This window comes from Cebus imitator, unplaced genomic scaffold (genome assembly GCF_001604975.1).
Source record: "Cebus imitator isolate Cc_AM_T3 unplaced genomic scaffold, Cebus_imitator-1.0 Scaffold36, whole genome shotgun sequence".
In the NCBI taxonomy this organism is placed as follows: Eukaryota; Metazoa; Chordata; class Mammalia; order Primates; family Cebidae; genus Cebus; species Cebus imitator.
The window spans coordinates 10588984-10598868 of NW_016107351.1; the positions used below are offsets into that span (position 1 = coordinate 10588984).

General features: G+C 36.9%; 1 pseudogene; it reads right to left on the minus strand.

The window, feature by feature from the left end:
* Positions 1 to 5513: 5513 nt before the first annotated feature.
* LOC119470656 lies at positions 5514 to 5586 on the minus strand (annotated as a pseudogene).
* Between the last annotated feature and the right edge of the window lie 4299 nt (positions 5587 to 9885).

The window sequence follows — 9885 nt, forward strand, 5'->3', positions numbered from 1 at the left end:
GAGGCTGAGGCAGGAGAATCGCTTGAACTCGGGAAGCAGAGGTTGTGGTGAGCCAAGAAGTATTAATAACAAAATAGTCTCTCTCTCCTGCTGTCTGTGTGTCAGAGAAGTTTTTCTCTTCAGCTTGCATATTATTCAAGGTTTCTATCTAGAGAATTTATCCTTAAGGTCTTAAATGGAAATTATAGCTCACTCAATGGTGGATGTCGGTCTTACATGTGAAGCATGTATCCACTTGGGTTTCTTCTTCATCTTGATAGCACTGTGAACTCTCAACCACACCTGATAGGGTTCTGTCCAGTGTGGACACAGTCTGTCATCAGAACACTTTAATATAGATTGAGTCTCCTGTTCAATATCAATGACACACTTCCCCAGGGGGCTTTTTCAGCATCTGGCCACATGTTGGCAAGGTGAGCCCAGGAAAACCCACAGGCTCTTTAAGTATCATATATGGTCATGAGGGTTTTCCACTGTATCAGAGAATGGGTTAGGCTTAAGTCCAAGATTCGCAGGCTTTCCAAACTCAAAGGAAGAAGTGTTGTGCTTGCTAGAGGGATTTAATTATGAAACTGATGGTAAGGTTTTATATAATTTAGCTAAATAATTATTTAGGGTATGTGTTTCATTCATTCCATTTGTTCAGAAGACTGGGGAAAACAGGCAGGTAAATTATTGGTATTTGTAGACTATTACAGAGCTCCAAATTCCCATAGATATAAAATGATTTCTGGCCGGGCGCGGTGGCTCAAACCTGTAATCCCAGGACTTTGGGAGGCCGAGGCGGGCGGATCACCAGGTCAAGAGATTGAGACCATCCTGGCCAACATGGTGAAACCCCGTCTCTACTAAAAATACAAAAATTAGCTGGGTATGGTGGCGTGTGACTGTAGTCCCAGCTACTTGGGAGGCTGAGGCAGGAGAATGGCTTGAACCCGGGAGGCAGAGGTTGCAGTGAGCCGAGATTGTGCCACTGCACTCCAGCCTGGTGCCTGGCAATAGAGTGAGACTCTGTCTCAAAAAAAAAAAAATGATTTCCTTTACTGGACTCCATATATTCAGGAATTCTAGTGGTTGAGATGATATGATTCAGTAAGAGCTTGATCACTCTTTGAGCATCTGCTTTAGCCTATCCAGACACCAATACACAACACTGGTAAAAATATTTAGTATCTTCTAAAGGTGGAAGTTCTATAAAGTTCTTGTGCCAGCAGATCCTAGGTATCATTGGCCTCAGTAGGCTTTAGGTAAGTAAAAAATTTTTCTGACAAAGAGCATATCTTCATATTATTTCCTGAAGTATATGATCCTATCACAAAGATTTCAAGTTGTCAGTATATTCCTTTTGCTTGAATAAACTTGGTGGTGGTATGAAAAAGCCACTCAATCATATGACAGCTGGAATAAAGGAAAATTTCATTTTTCAATTCTCATTTTCCTATGGTGTTCTTGTTAGCTCTTCTTCATTTCTAATTTTCTAATTCTTTGAGAGTTGGCTATTTCTGAAATTATGAACAGGAGGTTTTGGATGGGAGTGTGATAGAGGTGATTTCCCCAGTCTAAGCCTTAGAAGCCCTTCACAGCTAGATATGCAAATTAATTTCTTTTTAAAGAGTTAATCTTGTTTTCCAGTGTGAGCTCTATAATAAATTACATAAATCTGTTAGAGAAGTTTGAATGACTCTACTAAATCAGAAATTAGTTTCACATGTAATATTTTAGTACCTATTGATGTTAGTATCTGTTCTTCCAAAGTTGGCTAGTCATATAACAGATCACAAACATATAATTATTATCATTATGGATATCTGCTTTACAACTGGTGGCTAATTTAACAGCTGGTATAACAACTACAATTCTGCCACTTGGACTGATTTTATGTTTCAAAAAACAGAAGGCTGTAAGCTTTCTGAAGGCTGATTACTGTAGATGTTTTTATATTCTCCTGTGGGTCTTTCACACAGAATATATCAATGAATATTCAGTCAGCATTGAGAATAGGAATATTAGATAAATCAGACCATGCTCCAATGTCTTTCTCAATGACTCTGACAGAGTCATGTTCAACTTAGTCTGTCAAGATCTGACCACAGAGTAGCTGTCAAAAGGTTACACCTGCCTAAAATAGCATTAGGATTGGACAGTAAGATTTGTTTTTAGCTCATCTGACAGCACACTGACAAGGGCTGTGTCTTATGAACTTGTAAAATAGCAGTAACGACATGAAGTACCTGTAAATAAATTAAATTTCTCAGAGTCAAGGACTGAATGAGCTTTTTCAATCAGAGGTTGCTACTGTACCTTGTAAATATCATGGTATTTCCAGAGCAACAAAATACAAGAACACAGGAAAGTAAGCAGTGCGCCTATAATCAAGGCCTAATTTTGGAGTAACCCTTAATCTCAAGACAGAAAAGGTAGAACCGCTTATCAAGGTTAAAAACTAATACAAGTGAAGATACAGCAGCTATCTTAAGGGCTTAAAAGACTTCTTCAGCCTTATTTAGACTATAATAAAAAGTTCTAGTGATGTTTCATGTAACATCTCAGTGAGAGGCTTAGCCTTTTCATAAAAGGCACAGATCCACAATCCTCAACATTGGCAAAGTTTTTTTTTTTTTTTTTTAAGTATGTTGTTTCATTTGTATATTAGGCTAACTTCAGGATACAACCACCTTTCATCTGCCAAGAACGCAGATCCCAAATATTTTACTTCAGTTTGATAACATTGCAAGTTATCTAGTGAACTTTTATATCCTGGGAGTCTAAGAAATTTAGTAAATCTAAAATGTCTTTTTTACTAGCATTTAAAGTATTAGCAGCCATCAATAATAATTAGAATGGAACCCCAACATGAGGAAAACTCTTTATATTTTCTTATAAATGCCCAGAGAATAGAGTAGGTGACTCTGAATTCCAGGAAGATCCATTGCCACAATATTGAAAACCCCCCGCTCCACAGGTAAACTCAGACAGGAACCTCAACTCCCCAGCTAAAGGTGGAGAACAAAACACTGAACATAAATCTATGACAGAAAAATGCTAACTCAGACATAGACATTAAGACAGTAGCAAGATTGGGAATTACAAGTGTCAAAGGAATCTCAACTTGTTTCTCTCAGATCACGCACAAGTTTTTAACAGTTCGACCTTCTTTGTCAAGTTTTCCTAACTTTCTCACAAGCAATATGGAAGCATTATGAAGTGAATGTGCCTTTTTTTCCTATCCCCTGGATGTTTTGTTTTGTTTTGTTTTGTTTGTGAGATGGAGTCTTGCTCTGTTACCCAGGCTGGAATGCAGTGGCACGATCTTGGCTCACTGCAACTTCCACCTCCTGGATTCAAGTGATTCTCCTACCTCAGCCTCCCAGATAGCTAGGATTACAGGAGCCTGCCACCATGCCTGGCTAATTTTTGCATTTTTAGTAGAGAGGAGGTTTCACCATGCTGACCAAGCTGGTCTCAAACTCCTGACCTCAGGTGATCTGCCCACTTCGGCCTCCCAGAGTGCTGGGATTATAGGTGTGAGTTACCACTCCCAGACCACTATGACCTGTTTTTTTTTTCTGTTTTTTTTTTTTTTGTTGTTGTTGTTGTTTGTTTGTTTTGTTTTGTTTTAATTCTCTAATTACATTGTATTTGAGGTAAAAATAGTGAAAATGTTCTATGCATGCCCAGGGTTTTTCTCTGTTGTAAGTTACAACAATGGTATGGATCTCTTTAATTAAATCATTATCATTTGTTCCTAGGACTCATAGATATGGGTTTATTTTCTGTAATTTGGGGGTGCTTCTCCAGAATTGAGACTGCCAGTCTCCCACAGCCATCTTTTGCTTCAGAAAGCACATATTTAGCAGTGCAGATACCTTGCATGCTAGAAGCTCCAAAGCACTCTATGCGGAGTACAGAAGATCATAGCCCTTCATAGACACAGCAGGCCCCTTCCTAATGGATTATTGGGCATATTAGGAGACAAGGCATATTCTTCCCAGAGAGGACCTATTTGCATCAAAACCTCAGAGGAGAAAGAAGAGGTAGAAGATAGTCCAGAAATAGTTATATCTTAGATGTTTTCCTAGGTCAGGATAAAACAGAAAGGGTATATACAGTTTGCAGAATACATTGTTCCAGTATCCATAAGAAAGGGTAGAAAAAGATTAAAAGATAGGAAAAAGAAACAGACACATAAGTCTACCCCATTCCCAGTTCTGTTTCCTCATTACATCAATTTCCCCCATGCTTTGCTCCATTTTCCGATCATTTTCTGTCTGATTTTACAGAGTAGGGAAGATCTCCTCAAGAAGGTTGTAAAGCCTGTCAGGTTTCATTGTTGCATCTTTCTCAGTCTCATCCAAGATTCCTTTTCTAATGTGTTGACTTTTTACAAGAGTGACGTATTTACTTCCCATTAGCTTGTGCCCTCTTATTTATTGGTGGCCCAAAAAAGTGTTTGTTCACTTTGTCAATAATTATAACTGGGCAGCTAACACTGCAGTCTTAAGGGTTTTTTATCTTTATCCATCTTTTCTCAAAGTTGGGTTACTGCCACCAATATCTGAGAAACTATCTGTTCCTGCTAGCTACCCACTTTTTCTCTTAGTTGTATTTGAATTCCAGGCAACAAAATTGCCAGAAAAATGGAGAGGACCAAGGATCTATTCTGATCTGTCTGTAAATTTATACCTTTTAGAAAATATGTCTGTGAACTATAGTAAAAATCAAAGGGGGATCACCCAGCTTGTGAATACAGTATTTAGCTTCTCCCAGTTCACATTTTGCAGAAATTTTCAAGGACTGCTATGAGCATTCCCTCATATTGGATTCCCAAGGCACTGAACAGCCTACCTGTCAGGGAGCTGGAGAATTGGACTCCAAGGCCTTGGCCCTCCTCCATGTGAGGGCTCTCATGTGGTCCTTATTGTGTCTGTTCCATTAGTCAATAAAATTCAACTACAGGGATCACTCCATGAAACATCCAGTGTGCATCCCCAATGTGCAGGGTCATAGATTGAAAACACACTGCAGAATGCCTTGTGATATTTTTGAGGATATCCTCAGAGCACTGAAAAACAGCTCTTAAGACAGCTAATGTCAGCTGGGAAAAAGGGCATATGGGTTCTTAGTATTTTGGGTCCTGGATAAGTTCTAATAAGCATTTGAGTTGCTGAAATTCCAAAAGGCTAGAGCTAATATTCTTCATGTTGAGATGAAAAATAAATTGATTTTAGATGATACCAATAAATTGTAAGATTCTCAACTTTCAAACAAAGCAAAGCTCAGGTGTAAAATTAAGTTCTTCAAGTTCCTATTTTTGCCATTTAGTAGTCTGACTCCATTTTTATTGCTTTTCTTCTAAATTACTAGGACAACCATTCACTAATCTGATGCTTTTATTCTATTACAGGTTCTTATCTAAATTCTCACTGACTTCTTGTTCTTTTCTCTTAATAACTTCCCCTTCCATAGCTATGTTTTGCATAGCCTAGGACACCCCCACATCTCCTTCTGAGAATGGGCCTCAGCATAATACTTATGAGCATAATTTTTATGTCATCAAACCTCCTCATGACCAAAACCATTGCACTCCCCATATATATATGCATACATATATATATTCCTAAAAATTCTAACCAGGGTTGGCATCCTTAAACCCTTCTGGGAAAGTATATTAGAGTTCATACAGACCCAATGGGGCTTTTCATGTGTTCCTGATGTAAGAGGCCAGAGAGTCTTCTTCCTCTGGTGTTATTTATCTAAGGACAGGAGTAGGGCAGTAGATGAGAACTGCATCTCATGGGTTATTCCTAAGATGTAAATTAGATATCAGGAAGCTCCCAATTTTATTGAATTTCATATCTATGGGCAAACAAGTATCTGGATCTCAATGCCCCGGGCACAACTGCCAGGTTCCTTGAATATTCATAGTCCCACAAATGTCATAATACATTGCAAACCTTAAATACTATAATAGGGATGAATTTGTCTACTTGCATGCTTAGATCCAAACAAATATTGCACTGTAGAAATTATACCATTGAATCACAGAATCTTCTCAACTTTCAGTCAAAGCAAGCTCAGGTAAAAAGAAAAAATCTTACAAGAATCCTATCACATACATAACTCATGAAAAAGAACCCATTATGATATTCATATTGTCTGAAAGAATGAATCCAAATTCCTTAGAAACAAGTCTTCACTAGAACCAAGTTCTATTCAAATTTTCTTAGTTATCAAAGGCAAACTTCATTCATGTAATGTTGTATATCCTGCCAACCAAATTTACTTCAATACAGTAAAATCACAGGGAAAGAATGAGATATAATTTCTAAAGATTACGACAATGAACCACTAACAACAGGTTAACATAAAATAAAATTGCTCAATTGGAAGGAAACAGAGATGGATGAAAAAAAGTTTCCCCCACGGGACTCATTATCTGAAGCCCACAAATAGAATTTCTGTTTTAATGGAGCTAAGAATATGTGAAATTAGGTAATGTGACATCATAGAGATGATACCAGAAATCATGAGATTTCTCAACTTTCAGTCAAAGCAAAGCTCAAGTATAAAAATAAGTTTTTCTCATAAGGCTCTTATCCTCTACATGGGTCGCACATGGAGAAGAATCAGCAACAATAATATCCATGTTCCTTGAGAGAATGTGTGCACATTTTAAGGTTTACTTATCCTTCAACTCCTCATGGGCACTTTATTTTCTGTTTTTGCTATTACATATGGCACCATGACAAGTATTCATGTATACATATTTTGAGTCAATCATGGATGAATTTTTGTTAACATGAGAGAATGTTGCCTTCATTCAATTTCAGTGGATACTAAGAGAATTCTAAACAACACATAGCTAGACTTAAATTTTATACAGATGATCCTTGATTTATGATGGAGTTACCTCCTAATTAAACTACTGTAAGTTAAAAATACTGTAAATCAAAAATGCTTTCAGTACATCTAACGTACTGAATATCATAGCTTTGCCTAGCTTACCTTAAATGTGCTCAGAACACTAGCCTACAGTGGGTCAAAATCATGGCAACACAGTACACGATGAAGCATTGGTTGTTTACTGTCATGACCGCGTGACTGCTAGGAGCTGCGGCTCACTGCTGCTTCCTAGCCTAGCAAGAGAGTATTGTACTGCCAGTGGCTAGCCCGGGAAATGAAGAAAATTCAAAATCCAAGATGTGGTTTCTACTGATTGCATATTGTTTTCACAGCATCATAAAGTGGAAAAATTGTAAATCGAAACATAATAAATTGGGTACTGTCTAGGTATACTGGTAGATGTTTATCTGATTGTTGTTTGAATTACTTTTCTCATGGCTAACAGCCTTGAATACCTTTTCATAGGTATTCAAGGTCATTATGGCTCATTGGCTATTCGGATAACCTCTTTTGTGAAGTACCCATTTAAGTGTTTTCTAATTTTTTGACATATAAAAGTTACATCTTTTGCATGATGCTTCTTCATTGATTATATACTTCGATAAATAAAAGTTCTAATTTTGATGCAGACTAATTCATCAATGTTTTCCTTTATGCTTAGTGTTAATGGTAGTTTTCACTGCCCCCCAAATTATGACACTCTCCTATGTTATGCTCAAGAAAGTTTACTGTTTTGCCTTTCATAAATAAACCAACATTACATCTATAAATGATTTATTTGTACGGTTTGAAAAGGAATTCACTTTTATTCCATATTGATATCCAGCACTAACTATTGAACAAACCATTCTTTCCTAATCATTCAGGAGTGGCCCTTTTATTACAAATCAAGTAGTCATGTATCTGTTGATCTGCTTGTGGAGTCTCTGTTTTGTTCCATTAGGCTAGTTTCCTGCCTTTTGTCGGTAACAGTAACCTTACAATAATAGGCCTTAAATTTTGGCCGTGTAACACACAAAATTGTCCATCTTCATCAAGTCTATCTTGGCTCTTCTTGACTCTGTATCGTATATAATTCTCAATATTAAATTGAACCTTAAAAAAACTAATGGGATTCAGATTTAGAATACGCTTGCACTGGGATCTTTAAGTGAATTTGGGGGAGAATTAACATGTACAGTATACATAATTGAATTTGCCACTATGAATATATGATGTCCCTCCATTTGTAAGGTTTTATTTGCTTCCTTTCCATGGTTTTTCATAATATTTTGTGTAAGTTTTTTCCTAAGGGATTGATGTTTCTGATGTTCCTGAAAATGTTATCTTTTAAAAACTTCATTTTCCATTTGTAATTTTACATAGAAATACATTGGATTTTACTTATCTGCTTTTTAACCCAGCAATCTTGCTCAATTAGCTTCCTAATTTTAATTGATCATGTTCAAACTTGTTTCTTGTCTGTAAATAATGATATGTATACCTTTCCATTTCCAATCCCTATTTTTTTTTTTTTTTTTTTATGTGTTTTTTTTTTTTTTTTTTTTTTGACATGGAGTTTTGCTCTTGTTGCCCAGGCTGGAGTGCATTGGCATGATCTCAGCTCACTGCAACCTCCTTTTCCCAGGTTCAAGAGATTCTCTCCTGCCTTGGCCTACCAAGTTGCTGGGATTACAGGCACCCACCACCACACCCAGCTAATTTTTTGTATTTTTAGTAGAGACAGAGTTTTGCCACGTTGGCCAGGCTGGTCTCAAACTCCTGACCTCAGGTGATCCACCCGCCTCGGCCTCCCAAAGTGCTGGGATTACAGGCATGAGCCACCACGCCCGGCCCTCCAATCCTTATTCTATGACTGTACTCTCCTAGTTAGAACATCCAGTATAGTAATGAATAGAAGTAATGAGAAAAAAAATCACTCTTTTATTCCCAATTTCATAAAAAAGCTTTCTCTATCTCCATTGCCAATAATTTTACAATTCTTTTGTAAATATCCTTTATCACATTAAATTTTTTTTGATTTGTAGTTCCCATAAATTCCTAGTTCCAATAGAGTTTATAAATAAAAGTGTTTATATTTTATCAAATGCTTTTTCTCTTTTGAGTTGATCACATAATTTTTCTCCTCTCTTATGTTACTATAGTGAACTACATTGAGTGATTTTTAATTCATTCGTGAAATAAACATTTTATAATAGTTTAAGATTTTTTAAAAAGTGAAGCTGAAACAGAGTTTCCAAATACCCCACACTCAGTTTTCCCCTCTTGTCCTTCTTGTTAACATCTTGTATTAATATGGTACATTTGTCACACTAAATGAACCCATGCTGCTAGATTACTGTTAACTAACTAAAGTCTACTTTATTCAGATTTCCACAGTTGTGCCTGATGTACTGTTACTACTCTAGGATCTCATATAGGATGCCATATTCCATTTACTTGTCTCATCTATTTAGGCTCTTCTTGGCTGTCACACTTTCTCAAGCTTTCCTTTTTGAGCAAAAGTTCATAGTTTTGAGGAAAACTAGTCAAGTATTTTGTACAGTGTATGTCAAGTGGGACTTGTCTGATGATTTTTCTCATGATGATCTGACCTTATGGGTTTTTGGGAGGCAGACTATAGAGGTAAAGTGGAATTCTCATCATATCATATCATATCATCCTATCATTGGTACGTACTGTCAACATGATTTATCACTACTGATGTTAACCTTGACTACCATACAGAGATAGTGTTTGTCAGGTTTCTCCCCTGCAGTTACTCTTCCCTTCCGTCCACCATTGCCACACTGCACTCTTTGAAAGTCACCACTGTGCCTACTGACTTTCTTCCACGCTTGACAAGTAAGGAGTTCTGCCTCCTCGAAGGCAAAGTATCAATAAAAACTGTATGGAATTATTCGCACAAAAAAATCTATGTTCTCCCCAATTGATTTATTCATTCAATTATTTATATCAATATGGATTCATGGCTGTTTTATA